We start from the raw sequence: 13,771 nt of genomic DNA, 5'->3' as shown, positions 1-13,771 counted from the left end.
TATACAGCCTCATGTTGGTATTATGAAGTCATCTTTTCAGATCCATGCTTAAATAATGAGTGGAGGCAGTCAGATGACTTTGTCTTTTGGTTGACTCGTGCCAGCTGTGGTGCTTCTGCCACAGCCTGCTCTTCACATAAAATACGTGAGGCTGGAAACACCTGGGCTCCAGCAAGATCTTTGCTTCAAGGGCTCGTCCACAGTCTTGTGTTCCCTTTTCCTCCAGGAAGAGAAATTGCTGAAGTTTCATTTGGCAAACAGTTTGAAACTTGGTATTTACAGTATTGATGATGCCTGTGTGTGTTGGCTAAGTGGTGTGCTTCCATGTGAACTCCGTATCTCAGGACTGCAATGGTTTTGTCATTATTTTAGGCTGGTTTTTAATGTTGTTGAAAGCTTGTTTTCATACGTGGCTTACCTTCTGAGATACAGTCTTCTTCTGAGGGATAAAACAACATCCAGAGAGCTCAGCAGGGTTGCAGTGCTGCAGAGCAATTTTAGCAAGCTTCACCTGGGCTTCTAGTGACAGCCTCATTGAATAAAGCTGTCATTAGAAATAGCTTTTCCTTATTACCTGGGAGGGCCTCCCTGAGGATTTGTTGGAGTTATAACATGGAATGAGCATTTCTGAACTACACATGTTGGTCTTCAAGCACGAGCTCTGTTAGAAGCAGGGCTGGCAGTGGCTGTTCAGTGGGTTCTGGTAGTGTGGCTGTGCAGTGGTGTGCTGTGTCTGGCAGGGAGAGCCGCATGGGAACAGGACTGTTACTGGCTTTGTGAGCAAGCAGAAGTCTTGCTGCTTTTATTAAATTCTTTATTTAACAAAACACATAATGGTGTGGCCTAGTGAATGTAGGTTGGGTTTTTGAGCCTCTTCCTTCCTGTTAGTGATTATGCAATGACTGACATAAGGAACCAAGTGAAGCTGTGCTGAGGCAGCTCTGCTCACTGCCCCAGCTGAGCATGCCTGCAGGCAGGAGCTGCTCCTGGAGCTGCAGCAGAGTGGCAAAGAGCAGCAGCTGCCAAGTGGGAGCTGTCTTGGGGATGTGGGTGGACATGGGGTGAGTGCTTTGGTGCAAGTTACTTCTGACTATGCCTAATGCCTGCAAGCTCTTTTCAACTGTATGGGAATTACTAGATGAACTCAGTCTAGAGTGTCCTGCAGGAGCATGGGTTGTTTTGTTTGGATTATTTTAAAGTTGTTCTGCATTCTCCCCTTGTGCTTTTATGCATGCATACTGAGGGACAAAATGATTTTTCCTGTTAGAGTGCAACTTCCATTTTTAGCATCTGTCCAGCCTCTGTGCTCCTTTCTCCTATTGCTGCAAAGGAAAGCTCTTGCAAGGGCTCTACAGCAAGCTTCACAGTCTGCCTTGTTAAAACTGCTGTGGCAGGGTCAGAATCCTTACACGTGAGTCCAGTAAGGAAGCTGCAATGACTTGAAGGTAAGGAGCCAAAACATCCTCCAGCAGAAGTGGCTTGAGATGGTAGAAATGGTTCCCACTCATGAATGCAGTCAGAAGCACTGAAGGCCACACTGCTACGTCTGCTTTGCTCCACAGAGGAAGTGGAACAGTGTGATTAATTGCTGAGCACTCGATCTGACAAGCTGGAATTTGATGGAGGCTGTTCTGAGGAGGGTTCTGGTTCAGTGCAACGTCCAACTTGTGACAAAGGATAAAATTCAAAGGGCACATGTGCCAAGCTGCTGGCTGCAAGATGTGCATTTGGTGCTCTACAGGCAACAAGAGCTGCAGGGCAGTGGAGGATACGGCAGGGACGTGTTTGTCAGCATGCACAGTAAGTGCATAAATCTAATTTCTCAATCTGGAGAGTTTAAAATATGATGTAATATGGCCCAGTAAGATGGCATTGATAGGGCAAACTAATTAATTTAGGACTTCAGAGGAAGCAGAAGACCATGTGCCTCTCGGTGTCTGCTGCCTTTGGATCCTATGTTCAGTGTAATGGATCTTGTATCTTGCCAGTGTAGAAGATGCTGTCTTCCCAGGCCTCTTCCCGTTGACAGGTAGCAAGACTTACAGCCAAAATGCTTACAGCCATGCTTGATTTCCATTTCCCCCATCCAGTGCCAGAGGTGTGATGTCTCTGAGCCATGGTACAGGCTGTGCCCTGTGTTCTCTAGCTCTTGTTGGCCGCAGCATGGAAGACAGTCAACTTATGTAAAAGAAAGCTACCTCTTTCTCAAATTCAAAAGGAGAACAGAGGGGAAAAGAAAAAAAATTAAAAAAAGGTGTACATCTTAAGACCGAAAGTCCCCCACACAGAACTGAGATGATGAATAACTGTTTCTATATCAAACATATGCCCTGAAAGTGACGTTTGTGGCATGACACCAACCCTGAACGATTAGTGGCCAGCGACTCACCACATCAGGCTGTTAAGCCAGTCAGCACTTCCACAATTAGCATGTGTGCTCATCAGCCCTGACACCACATTCAGCTCTGAGTGCTCTGTGTACCTGCAGCCTTTGGCTGGGAATGGTTCTAAGCTTTTAAAGAAAGAAGAGGTAACGTCTGTAAAGGATGCAGACCTTTATGGCGATGCCTGTGTGTAGTGTTCTGCATTGCTTTCTGTGTGAGCCTGATTCTTTCACGTGGATCCACATCTAGTCACAGGAGCAGCTACCAATTGATGGCCATTTCCTGTCGAAGCCTCTCTTTTTCCTGAAGAAAGAGGAAACAAGTGAACAGCAAACCTTACACAGCCAGCATTTTCAAAGAGTTAAAGTCAGGAGTTGCAGGGGAGCAAGCTACGCAAGCCTTCAGCAGTGACAGCCTTTTCAGCTTGTGTCTGACATTTGCTAAAAAACAACTGTCTGGAATTAAGGGGAAAAATCCCTCTTATTCACGCAGATGACCCAAGCAGACTGTCTTTCATCCTCTCTCCCTTCCCCATTTACAAAATGCTGAGGAGAAAAGGGGATGTGATTCAGACTGCTGACAGCAAAGCCACAGGTGTCAGAGCTGCTGCCTTCAGCCACGTGCATTGGGCTGCCAGCAGTGTGATGCACGAGGGGTGTGCACACCAGTGATGTGAGCTGACTGGGGGAATCCATGCTTGCAACCCACAGACGTGACCCTGGGGTTTACGTTAGTACCTCTTTAAAGTCTCAGAGCTTCCAGTTTTATCACCTGGGCACCACAAACCTGCCTTCTGCTGGGAAGGGTGCTCTCTCTATGTGACTGCAATACCAAGGGAGAAGTATATTTTCCAGAGTGCAGCAGATCCTTTGTTCCAAGTGAAATGTTGCCATTCAGGGTGCTTGTAATAAATCAGTGCATAATCATCTCTACTATCTTTTATTTGTGGATGCCAGCGAGGCAAGGGAACATCTTTTCAATGGGTGAACGTCAGCAGCAAGTCACCCTGTCTGCTTCTTTGTCAAGTCAGAGCACTGACTGACACAGATTTCCTCCTTCAGAAAGGAAGCCCCATTTTCCTGCAGGAGTAGGATAAATACACGGGGAGTATTTATCCATGTGATATGCAAATGAATCTCCAAAAGTAGCTCCTCGCTCAGAGGCTAGCGAGGTGAGATGTTTTATATTTCCCTCTTGACAGAAGCAGGGATAGAATATGAAGGCACCTGGCTGACAGCCAACCCTTTAGCTGGAGCCAGCCTTTATTTTCATTGTCTCCGTGCCCCGTCTCGTTTGCTTGCAGCAAGACAAGTGTCTGTGACTGTGCCAAAGCCAGGAGAGCGCAGGGGGAACGTGCAGCCTCGCACCTTCCCTTCCACCTTGGGCTTTCCTTGGTGTTGGAGGTCAGGGCCTCGCAGCCCCGTGCAGAACAGCTTTCCTTGGAGCAGAGCTACAGCACATCTCCAGGCAGTGTTTGGAGCCACTAGCTGCAACGAGGACCGGCTTCTGTTGGCAGGGAGAGAAAAGCTGCTCCAGAGAGCAGTTCTCAGCCTGAAGCTGTGTCCCAGGTACTTCGTCCGTCACTCCCTGGCGGGGCTGCTTTGTCTCTGCTCCAGACCTTGGTGATGGTGTAGGAGATAACCCCACATTTTAAGCTATTTAAAAGCAGGAAACTTGACAAAATCCTGATTTAAATCCTCATTTCCTTAACTGGAGCTCTTTGAATCGTATATTTTTGTAGCATGGGCTACGTGTTCTCCATCCTCCTGATAAGACAGCACTTGCATTCGTGTAACCTGCACGTCTCTGCATTCCCACGTCTCGCTCGGCGAGGGCAGACCCAGCTCTTAATGCTGGGTCTGAAAAACAGGTGAGAGCTGAAATGATCACCGCGAGAAACAGCGGATCCGTAACGCACCACTGGTTTGTTCGACATAATGGTGATTGTTTGCTGCTCACAACCCTGGCCAGAGGAGTGACGTTGGGAAGCATGCTGCAGCAGCGTGCCTGGAGCGGTGAGGCCTGGAGGTGCTGCATGCATCCACACCGCCTGTTTGCTTCACACAAAATCATCTCAGAGGGGCAGAGGGAGAAGTGCTGTGATCCGAGCACAGGGCCAGATCCCAGGAACGTCTGAGTGCTAAATATAGCAGCTGTGCTAAGTCAGCAGCTCCACGAGCAGCAGATAACATCCCGCGCCGGGATGGAGCCGCGAGGTGTGAAATCAAATCCCCATCTTGGCACTGGGAGCCCTGGGATCCTGACTGCGTCTCTCCAACGTCCGGGAGAAGAGTGAATATATCAGGAAACAAAAACAGAGCACAGCTTGGAACCGTGGGCTGAACTCTTCCTCCTCCTCAATGGCCCATCAGCCCGGGATGGTCTGATGCTGTGCTCTTCCAGCACACCCCACATCATCTTCAGGGCTAAGACCTTCGTTTGCTCGTTGTTTTAATGGAAACACCAAAAGAAGCAGGAGTGGCAAGGGAACAGAGAGGACACACCTACAGAAACCAGAACCCAGGAGCACACAAAGCAGCTGCCGCTCTGCACCCATCCGACGGACGCGTTTATCCGGGGCAGCAGTGAGATCGCCACCTTCAGCATCGTGCTTTGCGATGTAAGCAAAGCCTCGGAGGGGCGGGCGGGGCCGGGGGCGGCTCCGGCATCGCTGGGGCCTTTTCCGGCCGCGGTGCTGCGCTGGGACCGGCGGTCCCCGTCCGGACGGGAGAGCTTTGGTTTCGGTTAGTCCATCTCTTGGTTTAGCAGTAGTCGGCGTGGCACCTGGACGGGCGCTGATCGGTCGCAGCGTGTTTGCGTTGCGTTTTGCTGGCTGTCTTCGCAAGTGGTAAATGAGCTGCCTTAATAAAAGGGGCACCCCTTCCTGAAGCGAATAGTTGGCATTGCTGCCGTCAATAACGTGCTGGAAAACAAATGCCAAGTGCAGCAGGATGGATACTGTGCAGCTCTGGACTGAGGGCTGGGATGGTCCTGTTGGGAATATGGGATGGTTGTGTTGTGAATATGGGATGGGGTGGTCCCGCTGGGGCTGCGGGCAGTCCTGTTGGGGCTCCATCCCATGCTGAGGGCCGTGCTGCTGCTGCTGCTGGTTGGGTGTGATGGCAGATAGCCAGACCTTTGTTCTGCAGTCATACGTGTGCAGCATTGCAGCCATCGTTGGTAAACATTTCTATTTCTGTGACAGGCAGAGCACTGCTGCAGGGTCAGTCTTATTTATTGGCGAAGATGGGAAATATCAATACGACGAGATCTTTGAATTATAAGGAGCTGTGAAAAGTTGCCCATATATTGCGTTACATGCTCCAGTGCTGCACAGCAGCTGGTGTTTGTTTTTAGTGCCATGAAGTTGAGTGAAATTTGTTAAAAATTGCAGGAGGTGGGAATACTACAGCTCTGAGAGAAGCTGTTAAGGGAATTGATTGGCTCATCCTGCTGCACAGTAATTAATAATTTGGTGTCATTTTAATAACTTTGTGCCATTTTGGATTCCTTGTACAGGTCTGACTGAGGACTCAGTGCCAAGGATGATAGGAGTATTGTGAAGCCTTTTGCTGTGGTCTGACTGTACAGATCCCAGAACCCATTCCAGTTGCAGATACAACGTGTGCTTGACAAGTAAACGTGCACACTGGGAGCCCCCAGACTCACACAGGTACATAATGCTGATAAACAATGAACAGAGGGAACTTCAGATTCTTTGTTAACCACTGGTCAGGATGAACGTGTCTGATAAAAGACTGTTGGCAGTGCTTTGTGCTGGAAAGAACAGGTGTGAACACAGTTTAAAGGTCAGGATCTTACAAGCCCAAATCCCAGCTCCTGCAGTTGTAGCTTTTATTCATTTCAGTAGTCCCATTGCAGGTGGCAGGGTGACCTAAGAGCAGCAGCCTGGTGCTTCAGGGGCTGGTGGAGTTACCCTGTGAAGGCTGTGCTGTCAGCCACTGTGCATGAGAAATATACACCCTCTATAACTGCAGTGGACAGAGAAATGTTTTACCTTTTGTTGAGCATAATAATGTGGGGTTTATGTTCTTGTCAAGCTCATTTAAGTTGAGAAAAGAATGAGGGCAAGTACAGTAATAAAAATTGCTATTTGCTCTTACTGGTGTTTTTCACGTGGTAGGGCCTAGAAGGCATTTTGCTGCCTACCCTAATATCCATAGAACCAAGAAGACTTTGCCCCCTAGCAGTCAGCAGTAGATTCAAGCATCTGTGTCTCCTTTCTGCTTTTTTATTTCAGTGATCTGTGGACAAAAAGAAACCCCAAAGCACTTCAGCTAGTTTGTCTGGTGTCCCAGGCTGTCCTGCTCTACAATGGGCCTTATGTACAAATAATCCTGTATGTTCACACCTTTTCTCTGCATTTCTGCTTGGTTCCTGAAAACAGCCTTTGTTCATTTGTGTGTTTTTCCCAGGGGAACTCTTGCAGTACCTACAGAAGAGAAGACCAGGAGATGCTGTTTGTACTGTGGGAATAGCTGCGCTAGACCTTTGTCCAGCTGAGTCTTGGAACTTCCTCTGGTTGAGCTTCTTTGACAGAAGGTACTGTGTCTTACAACTGAACTGTTTTATTCTCTTCTGCACTAATAATACCAAATCATCATGTATTGCTTGCTGTGGAAGGTGAGCAGGGTTACTGCATTTCGGTTTGCTTTATGGCTGCGTGATAGAAGATGGATGTATTTCCAGTTCCTTGCTATCCAAGGATGTGAAAGGTGAAAGGTGGGCACACGAGTGGCACCGATTCCCTGTGCTGCTCAGGCACCCTTCTCATGAGTCTCCTATGCAGACCAAACCAAGAGAGGAGTTCCTAACAAATGCTGGCTGCCCTGTAGCCTGGAAGAGTGTTTTTTTACGCACCAAAAATCTTCATTACATGTGAGCGACTGCGTGTAAGTCTGATGATACAGCTTCAGCGACCTGTGCCACGCTCAGAGCGCGGCTTGCCCCCTGGAGCAGCCCACCCGGGAGCGCACGGAGCGCTGCGCGGGGTCGCCAGCAGAGGGCGCCCGCGGGCCGCGCATTGCCGGCCCGGGCAGAGCTGCGTTCGGTCGGTGCTCAGTGGGAAGGAGGGGAGGAAGGTGAGGAGGAAGAGTTAACGTAAGGCGGGATGTTGTTCAGAGTCCGACTCGTGAAGCTGTGTGTGCTGCAGGGCACCTGGGGAGCTCCCTTAGTCCTCTGTGCTGTGCCCAGCTTGCTGGAATGAGCTGTAGCGTGCCACGCAGAGAGCTCTCAGGCCCGGGCAGTGCCAGAAGGCAGCGGCCAAACTTTTCTTCATTCTCCTCCAGTGGCTGTGTTGTTGGCACCCTGCTGCACGGCTGTCTTGCTGCTCTGCATCCCGGTGCCTGCAGAACTCACCATGCAGCAGGGCACGGATGCTGGTACCGCATCTTCAACCCTGTTCTCCGCCATTCCCACGGCCTCCTGAGACAGAGGTGCCAGGAGCAGAGTGCTGCTCGCAGGGCAGCCTGGTGGGTTTGCCTCTGTCTGGGAAGTGCCGAGGGAACTGATGGCTGGGAGCTGCCACCTGACTCGTGAGATCTGATTACACCATCCGTGTGTACCACTCCGCCTGTTCTAATGTCCCTGCGTGGTGAATTTCACAAGCCCTGGGTTAGTTTTTGTTTCAGCTGTTGCTGTAGATACTGTAGCTTCTGTCTCTGCACGGCTTCTTGTTTTTCTCATCTTTCTGCAGTCTTACCAAAGGACTAAGGGAGCATGTAGGTTTAGGGTTTCAAAAGGAAGCTGTGGTCTGAGCCGTGCAAAGAAATGTCAGTGGTAGAGAGTTATACTTGTGGTTAGAAACAAACTGTTTATTTGTTTTGCTAACAAGAAGCAGGTGTTGCCAGGGCACTTGGGGAGAGAGGCAGGAGGGATCTGCTGCACACAGGGGCTGAAGACCTCCTGGCTGCCACTGACCCCAAGAGCACGGAGCAGAAATACAGTGATGAGAGAATGACTTTGAAGTCTTTGGTCTCACAGTGTTCAGGTTAAAATCTTTCAGCTTTCTCATTTTGTGTTGACTTTGTGGCCTTACTGTCGTGGGCAGAGCACAGCACAGCCATCAAGACGTGTTCCCCCAAGCCCCCAGGAGCATTTGAGGAGATCCACAGGTGGTTACTGGCATGATTTGATGTGGTACAGGACTAAAGCATTTGGAACAAGCATGCAAAAAAAAAAGTGTAGGGTACACACAGAAAAGCTCAGGTATTTAAAGGGTTACTTTCCATCATTTACTACGAACTATTTTAAAATTTACTGCGTGATGAGAATCTACCAGTGCATTAAAAATTCTTCACTGAAAAGCTAATGTTTGTATCATCTCTTGGCTGACACTGGTTGCTAACAGGATGCTGCAGTGTTTGGTCTCTGCTGATGCCGCCTGTATCCAGGAATGTTTGTCTTCATCACCACTGAACACTTCTTTTTATAAATAGGGTCTGGGGTGTGCTGCATTACACACAGCTGCAGAAGATTCCTGTGCTATTTCATATTTCATTTACTGTAAGACTAGTGCTAAGGTTGCAGGAATGAGAGTCCCTGTGTACAAGTAAAACAGTATTTGCAGGTGAAAGGCAGCAGTGACTGCACAGCTGTTCTTCAGGAGCTGGCTGCGGGTGGGGGAGACATCCTCTGAGGACACTGCTGTCTTCAAAGAGTCAGTACCAGGTCCTGTCCTTGGGAGGTGTGTTACAGGACAGAGGTCTGGTTGCATGCAGAACAAGAGAAGGTGCCTTGGACTTTAATCCAAGATATTTCATAGTTTCTGATTTTTATGTGCTTTTTTTTTTTTTCCTGAAGCAGGTTCACAGATTTAATTGGCACTTCACGTGCAAGGTTTAATTTCCTGTGTCGGGGTCTTATTTCTAATTAAAGCTACCAGGATGTGGTCAGGCTTTCATTTTGCTTTACATCACCTAGGTAGGATATTTCCTCATCTTTCCTGATAACTTGACTCACTCATCCCAGGGCTCCAGATCAGGCTGGCAGGTGAGAGTTCCCACTGGGCATCATTTTCAGGATTAATTTTTGTGCTCTGCTGCACAAATGTACTTTGGTGCTCCCTTCCTGCTCTTACACACTGTGAGCAATTAATTCCTCTGAAGCGTGTGAATTATCCGCTATTCTGCCAATAAGAAAGTAGTCATCAAGTTGCACCTCTGTTTATAAATAGTATTTTGAAAAAGAAACACACATTCTGATGTTTATTGTTATTGCTTTTACATAGAAATAATGGTGAATAAGAAAGAAATGATGGCTGGGCATTGTTAGCCTGTATGTACTTCTGGAAGAGCCAGCCCTGCTTCCTTCAGGTGTTTAAGATCAGGGGTGTATCTGAAGAAATTCTTGAGAACTCCTGTCTTATTCAAAAACAATGCAAAACTGATGGAAGAAAAGTCTTGGAGGCACAAAGCTATAGCTGTAGATCTGGGAAGGATCAGGGCAGCTTCGATGAAAACCTTCTGCAAACCAAAGATTGAATGTGGTTTTGTATTTAAATACTGAGGTGATGTGTTTGCACCAGGACTTCTGCTAATTGTTGTAAAGGGAGTACGTTTCCAGGTTCTCTTCTGAGGGCTTTTGATTGTGGTATTGAAGGAAGCTGTGCAGGGCTCTGACTCCTCACCAGCCAGGGCAGGAACAAAACAGCCTGTGAATGGGGCAGTCTGCAGACTCTGTCTTTCCAGGTACTGTTTATTTAACGTATTTTACTTCTGGCAGTGTATGGGGAGTTGTGCTGAGTCACCAGAGGACGGAAAGCCTAGCAAGGACCAAGTGGTTTCCCTGCAGGTAGATGAGGATGGGAGTTCTGCTGCTGCAGAATTGCTGCATTCAGCACTTTTGAGCTCACAGAGGTGTGCAGTGCTCCTGTTGGTCTCTGAGGCCGCAAGGACTGAAGCATTGCAGGCAGCTCTGTGCTGGGACTGCACGGGTTTTGCTTTTTGGTCTTTCTGACCGTGCATGGGAGGGGTCTGGCTTTTCCTGGAGGCACAAAACCAGCTTGATCCATCCTGCTGACAGCAGCCATCCAGCCCTGCCTCACGTCACCGATAGTGCCCCTGGGGCTGTTCCTTGGAGTGGCTGCTACTGATAAGCTGTTGTTGATAAAGCCTGGGGTGCATGAGGCAGGGAGATACAAGTGCAGGCAGAGTTTTGGTGACTAATGTGTTGTGGTGAGGGCAAGCTCAGAGCCTGAAGGCCTGGGCTATTGCAGGAGGAGGGTGAGGGATGTTTCCCGGCAGGCAGGGAGTCTTGCAGTGTTTGGGAAGGGGCAGGGTGCTCAGCTCCTAGCAGAGCATGGGCCTCCTGCTCCATATGTGTTGCCAAATGCCAAGTTTCTTGGCACACACAGTGCAGTGTTCAGCAAAAGCTGCCTTGTAGCACTCAGCTGCCTTTGCAGAGCACAGGAGTCCTGCCGTGGGTGCACCCCAACCTGCTGGATCCTGCCCTGCTCTCCCCTCTGTGCAAACCAAGCAGCTTCTTGCCTTACACCTGCTGCTGGTTCTAGGGGAATTCAGAGTGCAGCATTTACTGTGCTAGCTCCTGGCTGCCAGTGCTGAGCCGTGAATAACAGTGCCCATGGGAATTGAGGTGTCCCCAAAGCACTGCTGTCTGCAGCCAGGACGTGTGCTCAGGGTTATGGTGACACCAACAGAGAAGCAGGCATGTGAGGGGAAGGGTTTAAGTGACTTTGCTCAAGTGTTGTGTCTGGAAGTGGCTGAAACTCAAACTGGCTTCAGCAGCGGACTTGCCCAAGGGGCAGCATCAGAACTGGACCGTGCCAGAGGTGACTGAAATGGCTGTGTATCCTTTGGGTGACATGGGCACCCATCACTGTGCTGTTTAGTCATCAATTTACAGTCACCCCACCGCAGGAAACCTTCCCATGCTGCACACAGTGGGGAGGATGAGGGCTGTGGAGCACTGCGTCCAGATGTGCATTTGTACATCACCATGGATGCTTCTCCTGCTCTGAGGACTGCACATTTGGACGCAGTGCTCCCTGCTAACTTGTTCTGGAGCTCAAAGCAAAGAGGCAAGGTGAGGGGTGCTGGGCTGTGGCACAAGCTCCCAGGGATGCTCACAGTGCCCACGGGCCAGGGCTGCTGCTGGGCAGCCCACAGCAAGCAGCCCGCAGCAGCTCAGGGAGCAAGAGCCGTTCACAGTGTTAATGAAAGCTCTGACAAAAAGGAAGCAGGGGGAACTATTGTCTTGTTGGCCTTCTTCTCATAATGTCTGCGTGTAATAAGTCTTTTGGTTACGCTTGTGGCTTCTGTGACAAAGCAGTGATTTAGGGGGCTGTCTTTACAGAGGCAGAGCTTCTCACACAGGCCAAAATGCTGGTGAGTAATATTTTACCACAAATTGTCGTAACTGGGGCTTGACAACTGCTGTAGGAAAGAGGGTGGGGGGTTGTATTTGATTTATTGCATGACTTGCTGCGATTTGCAAAAAAATAAATAAGAGCTTTATGCTAACGTAGGCCGTGGGCTTGCACATCTTGCAAATAAAACTCTGTGCGAGTGCAGTGGGGAGGGAAAAACTCTGTATATCTCTGCCAGGAACCCCGGAGATTGCTTGGACCCATAGGAGGTACATAAACTTCAACCGAAAACAGGGTTCTTTAATTGAGAGCATCTTTGGATGCCTCCTGCAGCAGTGCTACACCAGAGGGAACCGTTCCCTCTCCAGCCCAGCCCAGTGTCCCCAGGCCCTGGGTCTGTGCTCATGGTGCCAATGGGCAGCGTGCAGATTTCTGTGCAAAGCTTCTCTGGCCAAAGGGAAACACGTGCCCTCGGTGTGGGGTTCCAGTGCAAAGGAGGGGTTCTGGCTTTCCGTGTTACCAAGCGGTCACCAAGGAGAAAGGAATTCCTCTGGAAACAGCGCTTTCCCTTTGTTGCTCTTTAAACAAAGCCAGCAGTTACGTGAGCCTTTCTAAAACTGAACTCTGAGACATCTTCAGGGTGAGCTCTAAGGAGGGAGAAAGATTGCTTTCTGTGCTTGCATCACTGTGAAAATTCAGGTCATGTTTACTATGGGCAGCTGGAAAACAATGATCTCACATGCTAACAACTAACATCTGAAGGGAATCATTAAAACACTTGTGTTGTTTTGTAAGCACCTACTTCACTTTTTTTTTTTATTTTCCCTAACCAGTTCAGCTGTTTTTAAAGCCACGTTTGTCCCTCTGAGTACCTGATGTTAGCTCATCTAAAACAAGTGACAGACATCAACAGGTTGCTGTTCCTTTTGGTTTTAAATGGGGGTAAAGAAGTGGGCTTTCTTTTTAAAGAAAGACCTCTCTCCCTGAAGCAGGGGACAAGACAGCTTTGTGCTTTAGGAGGGACAGACACCAGTGGCTGGGGTTTTTTGCCCTCTGCAAGCTGCCCTTGTGTAATTTCCTGTGCTTACATCTGGCTGGCATTGGCAGCATTGGTGAGATGGCCACAGAGCTTAAATGATCCCTTCTGAAGGGAACGTGGAGGCTTGCAGAAGTGAGCTCTCCTGTCCCATACTGTCTTACTATTACTGGTTCAAAGTAGATATAGATACTGAGTGGAAGTGTTTTTATCCTATTTTATTCTGGCATTAATGCCTTCAGACCAGGGTGACAGAGGAGGTCATGGGCCATCAATTTAAACCAGGTGGGAAGAGTTACTCAAAACTGTGTGCTGTGAGACACCTGATAGCATTACAGCTTTATGTGCTCTTTTAACTGAGTGCAGGAGCAGAGTGTAGCCCTCTTCTGTTGTTCTTTTGTGGAAGTTGTTGCAAATAATGTTTGTTCACTGCTGTAACTGAGCCAGAGTCAGATCTGATGAGCTTCCTGGCACTCTGGTATTTGTGCTGCCTGCTCTGCTTGCACATATCATCATCTCTGCTCTAGGATTTGCAACAGGAATGAAAGCAAATTGCAATTACTGCATTATCAGTGGTGTGATGAGTCTTTCAGCAAGTAGTTAATTTGCAAATGGAATATATACACTCGTATTTGGAATGATGTAGCATGGCTGTAGTGCTCTTTGCAGGGGTTGGCAATTCTGGGAGTTACAGACTAAGCGAGGGAGGACGTAATCTCAACTGGTATAAAGAGAAATGAGGTTTGAGGGGGAGAAAATTGTCACTTAATTCATCTACCCTGGTGTTTCTAAGCTTGGTTTCTGATATACAAGCTGTCTAGCCTGGCAAGTAGAAATCATTCTGCAGTTGAGAGATGATACAATAATGACACGATTGCCTGCTACTTGAGGACATGCAGATCACCTCCCTGAGCACCACCAATTCACACCCAGTGGTGGTGGCTTTCCATCAGGCCCACGCTGTAAGGGTTGACAAGAGTACCCCTCGAGGTCAGTGCTGAGCTA

Source organism: Cyrtonyx montezumae, unplaced genomic scaffold, assembly GCF_038088225.1.
Source record: "Cyrtonyx montezumae isolate F1298 unplaced genomic scaffold, pur_monq_1.0 scaffold_19, whole genome shotgun sequence".
Classification (NCBI taxonomy): Eukaryota; Metazoa; Chordata; class Aves; order Galliformes; family Odontophoridae; genus Cyrtonyx; species Cyrtonyx montezumae.
The sequence above is the reverse complement of the archived record's forward strand: the minus strand, read 5'-3'. Positions refer to the sequence as shown.